At 41.6% G+C, this 18,440-nt stretch overlaps 1 protein-coding gene and 1 long non-coding RNA gene across 2 annotated transcripts in view; both read right to left on the reverse strand.

The window, feature by feature from the left end:
- The window catches only part of LOC138951912 (uncharacterized), a 162,577-nt gene that overhangs the window by 99,219 nt on the left and 44,918 nt on the right, over positions 1–18,440 (reverse strand). The window lies entirely within an intron of this gene.
- On the reverse strand, positions 6,187–10,368 carry LOC138951890 (uncharacterized). Its single transcript, XR_011451243.1, has 3 exons — positions 9,584–10,368; positions 8,709–8,799; positions 6,187–7,842 (listed from the first exon to the last, which is right to left on the reverse strand). It is a non-coding gene; the product is annotated as an uncharacterized lncRNA (long non-coding RNA).

Here is an 18,440-nt window from a genome sequence, read left to right on the forward strand (position 1 = left end):
TAGAAAATGTAACAAATTAATTACCCCAACTCCAAGAATTGACCTGTACAAGTCGAGTCTATCATATTATGGAGCAATTATGTGGAACGCCATTCCTAATATAATTGAATTACGAATTCCTGGAACGCCGAAGAAGAAGAAGAAATTACGAATTCATGAAACATCATTCAAGGAATATTACATGCTGTTTCTTTTACAAAACTTACAAGAAATATTATCAAGCAGCTGGCAAAATATAACTTTACTCTCTAATTATATTGAAAAAACATGATTATATATAATGCATGAAGGATTCTTTTATATTTCTTTTTATACAAACAAATATTTTTCTGTTATATATAATTTCCAAGCATTACTAAAGAATCACAATGCATCTTAAAATTTCTTATTGGTTGCTTGACATGTTATTTATGGTAAATATGTCATTTGCACTATAGTTAAACTTATCTTCTATTTCTTCTTGTTTGTTACCCCTCAATGGGCGAGGGCCGGATGAAAAAAAGCATGAATACATTGCTTATTCTGTTACCCTCGTAAAATAAATTTTAATTCAATTCAATTCTCTCTCTCTGTCTTTCTGTCTCTGTCTGTCTCTATCCTTTGGTAATAAAGTTCAGTTACAGACTCAGTCTCTCTCTCTCTCTCTCTCTCTCTCTCTCTCTCTCTCTACATTCGACTCCCAGATCCAGCCCATGCTCAATTATGCGGCAGAAGTCTGGGGCCTTGATGCAGACCATTCACCTATCGAAAAGGTGCATCTGTTTGCCCTTAAGAGGTTTCTGAACACAAGCATAAAAACACCAAACACACTTGTGTATGGAGAAACTGGCAGACACCCGTTATTTGTCAACACGTTTGTTAAGTCCATACGATTTTGGTTGCGCATCCTGAAAATGCCTAGTCATCGATTGCCACAAAAAGCTTATAAAATGCTGCTTTATTTACACGAACAAAATAAAAGAACATGGGCGTCATCAGTTTGCTATGTGCTGTACAAATACGGCTTTGACCAAGTTTGGATTCAACAAGGCGTTGGAAATGAAAATGCGTTCATAACGGAATTCAAGAACAGACTAGTCACATTATACAAGCAAGAGTGGATAGAAACAGTACAAAGTAAAGAACGATTCCTTTTCTATAGCACTTTCAAGTCAGCCTTATCTATGTCTTCATACTTAAATGACCTGAAGCACGTCAAAGCAAGAAACTGCCTGATTAGGTTAAGACTTGGTGTCTCGCCACTCAAAGTGCATCGATTACGACACACTCGGTCGTCAACTGCTGAAGATTACTTGTGTCCATTCTGCGCAAACGAGACCGAAGATGAAATTCACTTTGTTTTGAAATGTCCAAAATATGCTGGTATTCGCGAGTACTACATACCTGCAAAATATTACAACCGCCCATCAAGCTTTAAACTGGCGCTACTTCTAGCGACACCAAACAGATCAATATTACTTAGACTTGCAACCTTCATCATGAACGCGTTTAAAATACGCAGTGAGTGGGGACAGTGAATATGAGATATTGCACGAGCTTGTTTTATGTGTATGCTATTTTTGCTGCTTTCTGTCCATTGCTTAAAAAACAGTAATACAGTTTTGTCTTTTTTGAAAACGTTAATGTGATGCTATGTATCAGAGATGCAACGATTATGCATATAACTGCTTGCAGATTTGCGTGTGAAAGGGCATGTGAAGGGATAGATGGAGTGATGAATAGATGGATGACGGATGAATGGTTGGACAGTCAGACGGTTGATTAGATGGATGGAGGACAGAGGGACACGAGATGGATAGAAGGATGGATGGATGGATGGCTGGATGGATGGATGGATGGATGGATGGATGGATGGACGGAAAGAGGACAGAGAGACATGAGTGAAGTGCGACAGAGACTGGATTTTGTGCTGATGCTTACTGTCCTTTTCCAAACGTTTTGCTGTTGTAAATGCCTGTTTCCACAGTCGTCATGTCGACTGTCATTACGATGATGATGATTTATTTTATTATGATTAATATTAAAATGATTATTTTTCATGAAGCATGAATGATGAAAATGTGTACACCCCGAATTGAAATGGGCCCAAGGCCCAATCAATAAACCATCCAGACTCCAGACTCTCTCTCTCTCTCTCTCTCTCTCTCTCTCTCTCTCTCTCTCTCTCTCTCTCTCTCTCTCTCTCTCTCTCTCTCTCTCGCTGTGTGAAAAGCACACCGGAATTATTGGAATAGGATTATATATAATCTTTCTTTCTTTATTTGGTGTTTAACGTCGTTTTCAACCGTTCAAGGTTATATCGCGACGGATTATATACAATGAGTAGGATGTTCTTGTGTTTGTTTACTGTGTGCATTTGTATGCTGGTGCTTGAGATGTGCTCATCTCTATGAAAAGGGCCCAAGGCCTACTCATTAAAACATTCAGACTTCTCTCTCTCTCTCTCTCTCTCTCTCTCTCTCTCTCTCTCTCTCTCTCTCTCTCTCTCTCTCTCTCTCTTAAAGTTACGGTATGAAGTTATGCAAATCATAGTGGAAGACTTACAAAATCACGGATTTCGGACTTCAAGATAACTCAATTTACTGACTACCCTCAGATTTCATCAAAACAGCAACTTGTTCAACCCACAGGCTCAATTTGCATGTTTTGAACAGACGCATCCCCTGCTCCATACAAACAATAATCAGCAAATTCTAGACTCAATCAGTCCGTACCGCAAAAACGCATCGCGAACTAACAAAAGAGCACGTCCCGTTAGCACAAGAGAAAGGTCAGACACAGCAACATGCAGATTTCAGACCTTTTCATTCCACAAGAAACGGAACTGCCAGAGTCATCCCACAAGTTGAAAGCGACAGTGTTTTTACATGCATAGCTCACAGCAGTGCAAACGAAAGAAGAAGAAGAAGAAGAACAAGTCGCGTAAGGCGAAAATACAACATTTAGTCAAGCTGTCCAACTCACAGAATGAAACTGAACGCAATGCAATTTTTCAGCAAGACCGTATACTCGTAGCATCGTCAGTCCACCGCTCGTGGCAAAGGCAGTGAAATTGACAAGAAGAGCGGGGTAGTAGTTGCGCTGAGAAGGATAGCACGCTTTTCTGTACCTCTCTTCGTTTTAACTTTCTGAGCGTGTTTTTAATCCAAACATATCATATCTATATGTTTTTGGAATCAGAAACCGGCAAGGAATAAGGGGAAAGTGTTTTTAAATTGATTTCGAAAATTTAATTTTGATCATAATTTTTATATTTTAATTTTTAGAGCTTGTTTTTAATCCAATATTTATATGTTTTTGGAATCAGAAAATGATGAAGAATAAGATGAACGTAAATTTGGATCGTTTTATAAAAAAAATTATTTTTTTTACAATTTTCAGATTTTTAATGACCAAAGTCATTAATTAATTTTTAAGCCACCAAGCTGAAATGCAATACCGAAGTCCGGCCTTCGTCGAAGATTGCTTGGCCAAAATTTCAATCAATTTAATTGAAAAATGAGGGTGTGACAGTGCCGCCTCAACTTTTACAAAAAGCCGGATATGACGTCATCAAAGGTATTTATCGAAAAAAAGAAAAATAAATCCGGGGATATCATTCCCAGGAACTCTCATGTAAAATTTCATAAAGATCGGTCCAGTAGTTTTGTCTGAATCGCTCTACACACACACACGCACAGACACACACACAGACAGACAGACACCCACACCCACACCCACACCCACACACACACACACACACACACACACACACACACACACACACACACACCACGACCCTCGTCTCGATTCCACCTCTATGTTAAAACATTTAGTCAAAACTTGACTAAATGTAAAAAGGGACAAATACTTTCTTTGGAGGAGGTGAAAATTGGCTCCGTGTCGCGACCCATACCTCTGGTTGCCTGCTATATATATAGGGGGGAGGGTACACTCCGGGTATTCATTACTTTTTCTTCTTCGTTGTTCGTTTTCTTTTCCTTCTACTTCTTTTTCTGCTTTGCTACTTATTGTAAATAATATCACGATGGACAAGAGCAAGAGAGAGATCAAATCAAATCAAATCACATTTACTTTTTCGAGCTTTTTTCAACAAGCCCTCTTCAAGAAAGGGACTAATCTTATCACATATTTACACGAATAGAGAGAGAGAGAGAGAGAGAGAGAGAGAGAGAGAGAGAGAGAGAGAGAGAGAGAGAGAGAGAGAGAGACAGAGACAGAGACAGAGACAGAGACAGAGAGACAGACAGACAGACAGACAGACAGACAGACAGACAGACAGAAAGGGAGAGAGAGAGAGAGAGGGTGGGGGTGGGGTGGGGTGAAGGTATAATTACACAACCAAACACAGCCAAGGGATAGGAAGAGACTCCTTTTGTGACCTTTCGGAGGAAAAGAAAGTGGGAAATGACGTTGTAATTTGCATGGGGGGAAGGAACCGAATTACTGAAAGTTTTGTTGCTTGCAAGCTTGAAAAAAAAGTTTAACATCTTTGAAGGAAATTGTATGTAAAGAGCGACTCCACTGAAAAAGAAGAAGGAAATTGAAGTTTTTCAATTATACAGTCAGATGTAGGGAAAGACAGACAGACAGACACACACACACACACACATACACACGTACACACACATACATACACACGCAAACACACACACACACACACACACACACACACACACACACACACACACACATACACAAACACACACACAGTCACACATACACACATACACACACACACCACACACACACACCACACACACACACACACAGTGACATACACACACCACACACACACCACACACACACACACACACACACACACACATACACACCACATTAGCATCAACGACTAATTTGTAGGCAGGTGCAAGACGACAACAAACGAAGCGTGTCGGTGACGACCCAAAAACATGAATGGGCAAACAGAACGCATTCATGCAAACACACGAGCGAAATAGGACCAAAAGCCACGCTTCATTACCGACAGTTGAGTAATGAATAAAAACGAATTAATGTTCGCTGTTGGCAAATGGAAGATACAATCGAACATAACTGACGGAAAACTGCGATCTATAACAATTAAGTAGATGTGCATTGCCAAGGCACTGCATACCCCCAGCGAAAGACCAATCGTCCGTCTCTCTCTCTCTCTCTCTCTCTCTCTCTCTCTCTCTCTCTCTCTCTCTCTCTCTCTCTCTCTCTCTCTCTCTCTCTCTCTCTCTCTCTCTCTCTCTCAAACACACACACACACACACGCACACACACACACACACCCCAAGTCACACACGCACACATACACACACTCACTCACACCCACTCACTCACCATCTCACAAAAACTTCATACACACAAAACACACACCCATACGCACATATGGACAGACGGACATACACACCTTTACAAACAAACACACATACATGCACACACATACACTTATGCACACACACCACACACACACGAGTACAGACTCATGCACGCGTGCGCGCGCACACACACACACACAAATACACACACACCACACACACTCACACACACACGAGTACAGACTCATGCACGCGTGCGCACACACACACACACACACACAAATACACACACACGTACACACACACTCACACACACACGAGTACAGACTCATGCACGCGTGCGCGCACACACACACCCACACACACACACAAATACATACACACACACTGGGTGTGGCCTTATGCCACACACACACTCACACACACGAGTACAGACTCATGCACGCGTGCGCACACACACACACACACACACACACACACACACGTAACACAAACAGTAACACTAACACATGTGCACAAAATGAACACAAACACACACACCGCGCGAGAGAGAAAGACTACAGGGAGGCATGACGTCATGATGCATTAATTGACGCAAAGAAACTACAATGGGAAGAAGGATAACTTCCTCATTGGGCATGCTTAGAAATGAGAATGGCTAAATACGAGTTATTCCCCTTTTCTACATGCTGACCAGGCTGTCTCCTGCTTTGTCATGACTAGTACAGTCGATCTTTCTCATGCTGTGACTTGCTTTATTTTCACATTTTCGGTATTTAAAACAGCAAACACACACACACACACACACACACACACACACACACACACACACACACACACACACACACACACACACACACATACACTGAAGAAGTTTCCATTCTGATTCGGTTATTTTATTTGGTGCTCTATGTTTGCTTCACATTGTTTCTTCTTTTACATTGCTTTAGGTATCCCAATTCGCTAAACACATCCATAATGCATGCATGGCTCATTCGAAAGAGGGCAACTGAACAACTGATGCCCAATAGCAATAAATACTGAACAGCTGAACAATAAATAGCAATAAATAATGACAGTGCCAAGTTTTTAAGTACAAAGTGAAATCATGTGACTGGACAAAGGCACAATTACAAAATACAAATAAAAAAATCGAGGCCCATTTTAAATTAAGTTCTCAGCTCATGGGGAAGCATAAGGTGACCCTAGAAACCGAAATTAGGAGACCTCCCGCCCCCAGGGCAGACTACAAAAAAAAAAGGGGGGGGGGGCTAATTTGTGAAAAAGTATAAAAGGAATCAAAAACTGTATACATGTATTTAGTTAATACCCCAAAAATTGTATAGTATATACAATGTCAGACCCTAAAGAAAGTTTGTTAGTCATTGCTTAGGCAAAAAAGCAAAATAGTCTGTTTACGGTATCCCGACCAACCCTATTTTTTCCCCGCCAACCCTAGCCTTTTTGTTTTTGGCATTTGGAGAAAAAGAAAGAAAAAAAATCAATTTTGTTCCTGTTTTTTTGCAAAATAATGTAAAAAGATGGTTTTAAAAAAAAATTAAGAAAAGCCGACCTACCGCCCCTCTTTTTGTGTGCCTATGTTACTGTGAACAGACTAAAAGGTACATCACAAACAACACACCAGGGATGCTACTCCCCCCTTAAAAATAGCCATGAGTCATAGGTGTGACGTTTGAATCTTTTAGCTAAATAAAACCATAGGCAATTGATCGGAAATATCAGGAAAAATCTTGTATATACTATACAATTTTTGGGGTATTAACTAAATACATGTATACAGTTTTTGTAAACAAGTTTATTATTTGTTTGCTTGGACCAATCCTCTTGCCGAAGAGTTTTACAGTAAAAATTGATTTTACGTCAAAAATATCACAGGAATATCGAATGTTGAGGTAAGGCTGGGATAGCCAAGTTCAAGAATAACGGAAGGTGACTGTTGAATCTTTTTGAAAATGTATAAAAATATAGATGGTAGGCAATTCAAAATTAAAAAAAGGACTCTCGGAGCATGGACTTAATGAGTCAAAAATTAAAGAAGGCTCTATGAGCCGAAGTACATGTTTTGTCTATTGTCTTTTTTTATTTTGAATTCCCTACCATCTATATTTTGATACAATTTTGGACCCTCTTTGTACGGAGAGAGTTGGCAATTGTTAATCACATTCTCTCATCTCATTGACTCTCCTTCGGCTCCTTGGTAACATGCGTTCCCGTCTCTGCCAGGATTGGACACAGCAGCAGATAACCGGTAAATATGTAACAGGCATAAATGGCAAAATAGCTCGCCTCGCCTGATAATATATGAGACAACTGTTCTATTACAAAGTCTTTCTTGGGAGGCTTGGCTAATTTACTCGCTCGTTTTACACGGGGTTCCATCGTTTTCTTTTCTAATCGAAAACCTTGCTCCTCAGTTTGTTGACCTTCTGCCGAAGTTCCGCTTCACGAGGGGATGGGGAGGATGACGACTTTGATGCTTTACATCCTATGTCCTCCAGGATCGCCTGAATGTCATCTAAAAAAGAAAACACACACACAAAACACACATAAAATAACATAACCATAACAAGTTACAACCTGGAAGAAATTAAAACACGTGTAATTAAATCACAAAATGAAAATAAACAATAGCGTAGGAAGGCAGGCCAGAAATGAAGTGTATTAGCAACTATGGATACGATGTGGAACAATGATGGAATTGACCTTGGTCTTCAATCAATGACGCTTATATCGCGCATATTCCGTGGGTACAGTTCTAGGCGCTCTGCAGTGATGCCGTGTGAGATGAAATTTTATACGGCCAGTAGATTGCAGTCATGTCGGCGCATATTTACCTTTCATGGCCTTATTCCAAGTCACACGGGTATGGTACACAATTATTAACTGTGCCTAAGCAATTTTGCCAGGAAAGACCCTTTTGTCAATCGTGGGATCTTTAACGTGCACACCCAATGTAGTATACACGGGGGGTGGTTCGGACACCGACGAGAGTCTGCACACAAAGTTGACTCTGTGAAATAAATTTCCGCCGAACCTGGGATCGAACTCGCGCTGACAGCGGCCAACTGAATACAAATCCAGCGCGCTACCAACTGAGCTATATCCCCGCCCTTGTGCTTGTGCTTGCGTGTACACATGAAGGGGGATAAGTCACTAGCAGGTCTGCACATAAGTTGACCTGGGAGATCGGAAACATCTCCACACAACCCACCAGGCGGCCGCGACCGGGATTCGAACCCTCGACCTTCCGAGTTAATAGACCGACGTCTTACCACCCCGCCACAGCGCCCGTCACCCTATACAGCAATTATCAACTATGTAATGGATGGGTTTAAACATTTTTTTATGTCAAGGTGTTCTACATGGTTAAAAATCTCTTACCTGGTTGAACAATTTGTGCATCAGGCGACAGGTCGGTGCTGGCTTCATTTGTAGCTACCCTTTGCGATGGTGGCTTTCTCCCACTAGCAACCTGCAAATGCACAGCTCTTTAACTGACAAACTCACAACCAACACCCAGTCACAATGAAACAATTCTCCCAATTTCATGGCATTGGTCTTAGGCCACACAAAAAAGTGTATGTTTCTGGTAAGGCAAAACAAAAAATAATCTGTTTACGGTATCCGGACGGACCCTATTTTTTTCCCACCGGCCCTAGACTTTTTGGGGGCATTAAAAAATAAAATTAAAATATTCAGATGGCTAAAATACAAAAATAAAAAGCCGACCTACCGACGCTATTTTTGGGGGGCCTATGTTACCTTAAACAGACTTTTTTTGTGGCCTAACATGACTAAAGGTGGAGATTTTTTTCTAAACTTTTTTTTTTAACCATCTTTTTAACTTATTTTGTTGAAAAACAGGAAAACAATTGATTTTCGAATACCCCTTTTATTTTTGAAAATGCAAAAAAAAAAGTCTAGGGTCGTCGGGAAAACATAGGTAGGGTCAGGTGACCAAAAACATACAACTTTGTTGTTGTTGACGCCGACGCTATACTTTTTTTTGCCATTTGGGGCTGTTTTTTTGCAAAATAAGTTCATCATATCATCATAATCAAGACGTCGATCCAAAATAAGTAACTTTTTTTTGTTGGCCTTATCATTTTTTTGCGCTAAATGCAAACAGGCATTATTTGATGGGAACAATGCTGTTTTTTTCAATTCTTATCAGCCTCAAACTTGTCATTACTCAACCTGCATTTAATAGTGTGCTTCTTTGGTTTGCAAAAACCTAAAACCAATAAATAAATAACCTTCGGTGGTGGATTGGGCACTGCAAACAATGTCGGGACAGCATTCCACACAAGTGATCCTCTCTGCAGGATTGTTTTACTGGTTGGCCTCAAAGTGATCAGTACAAAGCTTGAGACCTTGAACATCAGCTGGCTGCAGCTTTTCAAAGTCCTCTCGCCTTGTGAATTGCATCCATATTCTGCACCTAGTTTGACAATAAAAACAACAATGTTATTGTTAAACTAAGCAAAAAGGAAAGACAAAAAAAGCTAAATCAGATCTTCAGTCTAAATCTAACGCTCTGCCTGAACGCAAAACGGATGAGTGATGTACTTTTGTACTGTACTTTTCCCGTAAGCAAGGTTTGATAAAGGTTTCGGCAAATATGCCCACGGGTAGTTTGTCATCAAGTGTAAACTGTTGTTTTGTACTGACTGCTGACTCACACTCGATCACAGTTGTAAGAACTTGCTGACGCTGTAGTCTACTAGTAGTAGTACTGAGTGAGTTGACTCGAGCCATTGCATTCTCATTCTGAAGAAAGTAAACTTGATGAAATAATCACTGCACAACCCACCTTTTTTCTTCTTTAGGGAACTTGTGGAAAGTTTTTCCGAAGCAGCTCTGTTTGTAACGGGCGTTCTTGCAACAAAAAGCCGAGCACAATTTACCACCACCTCGCACGCGATCGGTACCTACGCGATCCGCCATTTTGTTTTCGCCGCCAGCATGTAACTAGGGACGATAACCCACAAACACTTTTTCGCATTTTCTTCGCAAGTTCCACGTCTTCCTCATGTACAGTGTTTGATTGACGTCAAAGACTTTCGACCGTGACGTATTCTTCTTACGCGAGCTTTATTCATAGACTTGGAAACTACGGAATTTCTACCCGTCTAAAGCGGCCTTGGGTGGCGTTTGCTGAAAAAATGGGGGCGCCAATTTTACCCACCGTATTTTTGTTAGTATGGTCCCAATTTTTGGTGAACTTCCATCTCCAACTGTGGCCCATTTTCGGGCACAAAGAATCCTTCTTTATCATGTATTATTCGTTATTCCCCCCTCTGCTTCTTTACCTCTGTAAACTTGTAGAGCTAGTTATTTTTCGTTATTCCCCCCTCTGCTTCTTTACCTCTGTAAACTTGTAGAGCTAGTTATTTTTCGATAATGACCCAGCAACCAAACAAATAACGAGCCAGCAACAGCCTGAATCCTCGATAGTGCAATGGGTTGAGAAGCTGTTCTGTTTTGGTACTACTTTTGCGACTGAAAAGTTCCGAACGCTCTATACGTACGAAATATACATCTCTGGAGCAAACAATACAAACATACCGCATTTAAATTAACAACTACAGGCCTGAACACATGAATCTCCATATAAAATCCATGAGTTAGGTTGTTTTCTGAATCTAGATCTGCCGTGCACACACCGTTCATCACAAGCAGATTCCCAAGGCAAGTAACTCATACTCTTGCCGACAAGAGTAGTTCCCCTTCCGTTTTAACGCAGTGTCTTCGACAACACTGACTGCAATCCGACGGTCAGTTTTCAACAATATTTCATTTTATAAACAGATCACACGCAACCAAATGCACACATCTCATCAATTTAAACAACATAAAGCGGTTTCATACACTATTTTCCCCAGAAAACTGAACTTCATACAGTAATTAACGTTGGAACACGGGTGCAAAAGTTCGTCTGCTAGTCCTATTTGACGAAAGAACATTATCCGAAACGATACTAAAACATAAACAGAACACACAATATCTGCTTTTACCGCCACAGCAGAATAACAGCATATCTGTGTACTTGATTTTAGTCTAAAACAGGGAAACTGACAAGAAGTGTTAACAGAATGGAATGATTTGCACGGAACTATACAACCGCGCATTAATCGATCGCCTGCGCAGGTTGACTGGTTGAGTGATTCGGATTCGATCAAACTTTCGCACAAAAACTCCTGTTTTCTTTGAATAACTGAAGAAAGGAGGAATAAAGAGGTTACACACCTCGTCTCAGTGATTATTAAAAATAATGGTCTCAGTTCGCGGTCATGAAAAAGCTCGCTGAAGCTCGCATTTTTCATGATCCGCCAACTTCGACCATTATTTTTAATAATCACTGAGACTCGGCATGTAACCTCTACATAATGACCCAGCAACCAAACAAATAACGAGCCAGCAACAGCCTGAATCCTCGATAGTGCAATGGGTTGAGAAGCTGTTCTGTTTCGGTACTACTTTTGCGACTGAAAAGTTCCGAACGCTCTATACGTACGAAGTATACATCTCTGGAGCAAACAATACAAACATACCGCATTTAAATTAACAACTACAGGCCTGAACACATGAATCTCCATATAAAATCCATGAGTTCGGTTGTTTTCTGAATCTAGATCTGCAGTGCACAAACCGTTCATCACAAGCAAATTCCCAAGGCAAGTAACTCATACTCTGGCGACAAGAGTAGTTCCCCTTCTTTTAACGCAGTTTCTTCGACAACACTGACTGCAATCCGACGGTCAGTTTTCAACAATATTTCATTTTATAAACAGATCACACGCAACCAAATGCACACATCTCATCAATTTAAACAACATAAAGCGGTTTCATACACTATTTTCCCCAGAAAACTGAACTTCATACAGTAATTAACGTTGGAACACGGGTGCAAAAGTTCGTCTGCTAGTCCCATTTGACGAAAGAACATTTACTAAACGATACTAAAACATAAACAGAACACACAATATCTGCCTTTACCGCCACAGCAGAATAACAGCATATCTGTGTACTTGATTTTAGTCCAAAACAGGGAAACTGAAAAGAAGTGTTAACAGAATGGAATGATTTGCACGGAACTATACAACCGCGCATTAATCGATCGCCTGCGCAGGTTGACTGGTTGAGTGATTCGGATTCGATCAAACTTTCGCACAAAAACTCCTGTTTTTTTGGAATAACTGAAGAAAGGAGGAATAAAGAGGTTACACACCTCGTCTCAGTGATTATTAAAAATAATGGTCTCAGTTCGCGGTCATGAAAAAGCTCGCTGAAGCTCGCATTTTTCATGATCCGCTAACTTCGACCATTATTTTTAATAATCACTGAGACTCGGCATGTAACCTCTACGTATGCACATTTCTCAAATCGATTACAGTATAGCGTTCACGGGATACCTCCAGCTTCGCTGGGATCATACTGCAAGCAAGATACACGTAAAAAAACAAAATCTCAGTATTTCTTTTGGCCCCCGGACGATTCAAAATGTTTTAAAGATTGATATCGCACAAACGAACAGGCGCGCAAGCACACACACGCACAACGTAACAATAGGCATGCACGCACGAACGCGCAAACACGGACAAAGCTCGCTCTCTCTCTCTCTCTCTCTCTCTCTCTCTCTCTCTCTCTCTCTCTCTCTCTCTCTGTCTCTGTCTCTGTCTCTACCCCTCTCTCTCTCTCTTTCTCTCTCTCTCTCTTTCTCTCTCTCTCTCTTTCCACCCACTCCTCTTTCTCTCTCTCTCTCTCTCTCTCTCTCTCTCTCTCTCTCTCTCTCTCTCTCGTTGCTCTACCCCCTTCTCTGCCCCCCCCCCCCCTTTCGACCCGCTACACACACCCGCCACCCCTAACCGCCAACACAGATATGCTTTTCAGTCATTAAACTTTTCCACAAAGAGCATCCCAAAACCACTACCACTGCCTTTTCATCTCCTCGCATTTTTTCTTTGCAGGAGTGTACCTTCAGTGTTTTATCTTCTAGCTGTCAACCAATGCTCTTTAACGGGGTGTCCAGTGTCGATTTGTTAATGCCCGACAAAGTCCGCGGCTCAACGATCAAAAACTCCAAAAAGTCAACGCAAAGACAAGACGACAGTGACACCCTTGACACAAACCAGGTCGAAGCCTTCGCAATGGCCTCCAATGAATCAGAAAACACTGCGTGGGCTTTAGGATCGTGTTACGACTGCACTCGCGACCCAAGCCTTCACAACACCCGATAGTCTGGAACGGGTAGACTGGAAACGGATGGCGGCAAGCCGGGTGGCCGTCGCAGGCGAGATACAGATCTTGTGCAGTCTGGCGGAAGAAGGCCACCGAGCATGACAGGAAGTAGTGACTTGGAGGTCGTGCAAGGGCAGGTCTATCAGACCTACGCGAATGTAATTTCTTGAAAATGATCATTGACATAAGATTGCAATATAGCTTTGAGGAACTGTATTCCAGGCGCACGGCACTTTGGCCCACCCATGCATGTGTACTGAAAAAATGGCAGCATGGCAAGAACACTAAACGCAACAGCAATGCATCGAGCACGGCTGAACTTGCTGCGTCAACAATAATTGACTTGCAAAATCATTCGACGATTTCTCTTTTGGAAAAGGAGACTAGGCACGGCAATTTTGTCTTTTTAAAGTCAGGGAAACAATTTTTCCACATTCTAAACGAGTCTGTTCTTGCATGCGTGCACAATCTTGCGTGCGCACAAACAAAAACGTTTTCCCCAATGAAATTTTAAACATCAAACTGAACAAAACTGCTTTTCCTTGACATGCAGATACAGCAGTTCCACATGGTTTATTTATTTATGGTATGCAGACTGCTTTTACGACGCTTGTATCACAACAAGGAAATACAATCAGCACAATCTTCTTCTTCTTCTTCTTCTTCTTCTTCTTCTTCTTCTTCTTCTTCTTCTTCTTCTTCTTCGTCGTCGTGGTCGTCGACCTTAGTCGCTCCCGTCGTCGTTGTTCTTCCCCTTCCTCTTTTTCAACTTCTTCCTCGATAAGTCAATGGCTGTAAAAACGGGTCTGTGATCAAGATGACGACACAAAACGCAGCTTAGTGCGTACCTCGTACTAAAAAAAAAAGAAGCTATTACAGTTAATCACACAGAAACTTGAAAGGCAGACCCGACTGTGACGACAAAGAAGATCTCTGTCAACATGAGACACAATCAAACGCACAAACAATGCGACAACCAATCACCGAGACAGACTATGGCAACACTGACACAGTGATGTCCGCGATGGCTCGACGGTAGCGGCGGCGTCATTTTAATCAAGGTCGGGCCGGATGCCCTTCGGCGAAAGGGAAGAGATCATGCAGACACAGCATGCCGTGAGATATGGAAAGCCGTTTGGCTCATAACCATTACACGCGTAATAAAAAATAAATACACGCGTAATAAATGATTAATACGCGTGTAATAAATGATTAATGCGCGTGTAATAATCATTTTTTACGCGTGTAAGAAATGATTAAATACGCGTGTAATAACTATTTCATGCGCGTGTAAGAAATGATTAAATACGCGTGTAATAAATATTTCATGCACGTGTAAGAAATGATTAAATACACATGCAGGAAATAGTTTATACGCGTGTAAGAAATGATTAAATGCACGTGGAATAAAAATGTCATACACGTGTACGAAATGATTAAATACACGCGTAATAAATATTTCATGCGCGTGTAAGAAATATTTAATACACGCGTAATAAATATTTTATGCGCGTGTAAGAAATAATTAATACACGCGTAATAATCATTTCATGCGCGTGTAAAAAATATTTAATACACGCGTAATAAATATTTCATGCGCGTGTAAGAAATAATTAATACACGCGTAATAATCATTTCTTACACGCGTATGAAATATTTATTACACGTGTATTTAATCATTATGCTATTCCATAGCATAAGAAAAAAGATAAATTACACGCGCATTAATCATTTATTACACGCGTATTAATCATTTATTACGCGTGTATTTATTTTTTATTACGCGTGTAATGGTTATGAGCCAAACGGCTTTCCATAGTGAGAGGATGAGCGCGGGACAGAGACAGACAGGCGAGAGAGACAGAGACAACCGAGAGAGACAACAAGAATTAGACAATGGAAGATTGAAAGAGTGACTCATGGGCGGTAATTCACATGTCACCTGTACTTTCTGAGCAGGTTGTCAATAAGAGTTATGGGCCTGTGCTGTGTGAAAGTACCGCCTGTTCAAGGAAACTTCCGTTTGACCTGCTTCGTTTCTGGTTTTCTAAAAAGGGATCAAACTGAAACAAAAAGGACCAGATTGGGTTTTTCATTACGACCTAGAACCGCCGGACAGTCAAATAAGTACCACAAGAGAAGGATTTGCACACGACATCTTTTGCACGATGAAATGGTTTGTTTTGCTTTGTCTTGCTTCCGTCAGAAAGAGACTACATTATCTCCAGTTAGGAAAGAAAGAGCGACCTGGGCCGCGGTGCACGAGAAACAAAGTCAGCCGCGGCGTTGGATTGGTTGAAATCGAGATGTGTTGTGATTTCAACGAATCAAACCCCGCGGTTTGTTCTCATCCGTTTGGGTTGCACCCACTTTCGCTTCGTGCAATTCAGCCCTAACAACGACACGATGAAGAACTTACACAAGAAATGGGGCAGCTGGGCTAACTCTACAATTTTAGCGCATCACCAGTTAGCACCACTAATAGGTTTAGTTGCATGACGTAAACTCCTCATTAATCCGTTATTTCTTCCAAGTTTTTAATGAGTCCGGATTGAGATTTCAAAGACGCTCTGAGGTGAACAAAAGATCAGCTGGTTGCATTTTTGGCGAAAGTAGACTTAAATAGAGCAGGAGAAAGCCTAAAACCCTCGGTTCTAGCAAACTTCGGAGACAATGTTACACTTCCCACTGAGGATTATAGAGGATTTCCATTCCAAATAAAGCACACGAGCTTTATCCTGGACAACGGTAAAGCGACACAACGAGCTGAGCTGAGCCCGATCTGAGCCGGAGTAAAGAGGACTGACGGTGCTACTCCCTGCAAAACGAAGGAGAAGAGGTGTTAGCGAAGACAGGCTATCAGTTACCAGGCTACAGAGACACCGCTCCTTCCGCCCGTCACAACAAAGCTCCCACAGTCTGTGACGGCAACAAGCTTGTCACATTCCTCTTCGCCCACAAACCTCACCTTCTTTGGCTGCTGGTGGAATAAATCACCTCCCCTATTCTGAGACGAGTTGCCCAGAGCGGTTCGCCACGGGTCGCTCGCAGTGCGAATGACAAAAAGCCGTTTCTTAGGGCAGTGCAGGAAAGCGCTCGCTCTCTCTGACGATTTCACTGACCGAATCGTCTACTAGTTTAAGAAGTACAACTTTTTTCATATCTCGCAGCAATCGTGCTTTCTTCGTCACCATGTGAAGCGATTTGCCTCGTTATGAGCCCGTTGCATAGACCAATCCAGAGCGACTTTTCTCTGAGCGGGCAATTGTGATTCTGAGCAACGCATGGCTGGTCGCTGTTGTGTCGCCCGATTGCTTTGTTGTGCCGTTGCACCGTTGAGATCAGCGCTCAGATTTGAGCTAAGGTTGAGTTAGTTTGTCTTTACAAAGGGTATAAGGTGATAAAGGTAGGCCCCTGCGTTTGTCGTAGTTGTGATTGTAATTTCCTTGAAGTAGCGGCGTGTTTGAGCAAGATGAATGGGATGCCCTCGCGCCCTGCTCGTCTTTCTGGTTTCGGTTACAGGCTAATCTATATTTAATTGGAGATGCACAGTTTTGAGTCAGCTAGAGGGTAGCAGATTGCAAGTTTTGAAATTAACACTCTTTGAGAAATTGGAGAGTTTGCTGTACTTGGCTGTTTGTTAAAAAGCTACACTAAGTCGGTTCTGAAAACACTCTAACAAAGTGAAAACCTTGCGGGAGGTGATATTGGACTTTCTTGCTTGTCTGGCCTTTCGTGTGTGACAGGAATATACGAGTGCTAACATACTGAGCTCCTATTTAAAGTAGTCTGTTGGAACCGATCAGCAATACAAGTTAGCAATGAGAAAGTCGACACAGAACTGACCCTTGTGTCAACAACCACATCATAGCAACTGCACAGACGATCAGGGTCAAAACATACGCAGCCAGGCGAACAGACAGCACCAACAAGATCGCCAGGGAACAATGCTTTGCAGAACTTTTAATTAGGCTGTCGTTTCGCACACCCCATCCCCATCGGATTCCCCACAGGGTTGCGCACCACTGAACAAAACAAAAGTTTTACGCTTTAAATATGTTTGTCAAAAAAAGACACAACAACAGCAACATCATCAACAACAACATCAACATCATCAACAACAATATCAACATCATCAACAACAACATCAACATCAAAATCACGTTTATTGGACAGAAGGCAGTCCCTTTTCTCTTTTATACGGCCTTGAAATCTGTCCCCATTTTGTTGTGACGTCATCTACCGAGATGAGTACCTGTATCAAGATTATACAACACACCCGCTCATAAACCTCTTTTGGTGTACCCTACAATGACATCTGGCCTGAGTTCCTCAACATCATTTCACCGCCAACCAGACAGTTTTACGGCAAACACAGTCCCGTTTTTCTTTATTTGGTGTTTAACGTCGTTTTCAACCATTCAAGGTTATATCGCGACGGGGGAAGGGGGGGAGATGGGATAGGGGAAAGGGGGGAGATGGGATAGAGCCACTTGTTAATTGTTTCTTGTTCACAAAAGCACTAATAAAAAAAATTGCTCCAGGGGCTTGCAACGTAGTACAATATATGACCTTACTGGGAGAATGCAAGTTTCCAGTATAAAGGACGTAACATTTCTTACATACTGCTTGACTAAAATCTTTACAAACATTGACTATATTCTATACAAGAAACACTTAACAAGGGTAAAAGGAGAAACAGAACCTGTTAGTCGTTTCTTACGACATGATGGTTAGCATCGGGTAAATTCTTTCTCGTCCTAACCAATATGGGACTCCCCCTAACCCGCGGGGGGTACAGTCCCGTGCCTTCACACTGAACTATCACTGTCCCCGCTATATATACTACTAACCTTCTCGCCTTCAACCACC

The sequence above is a fragment of the Littorina saxatilis genome, linkage group LG17 (assembly GCF_037325665.1).
Source record: "Littorina saxatilis isolate snail1 linkage group LG17, US_GU_Lsax_2.0, whole genome shotgun sequence".
Classification (NCBI taxonomy): domain Eukaryota; kingdom Metazoa; phylum Mollusca; class Gastropoda; order Littorinimorpha; family Littorinidae; genus Littorina; species Littorina saxatilis.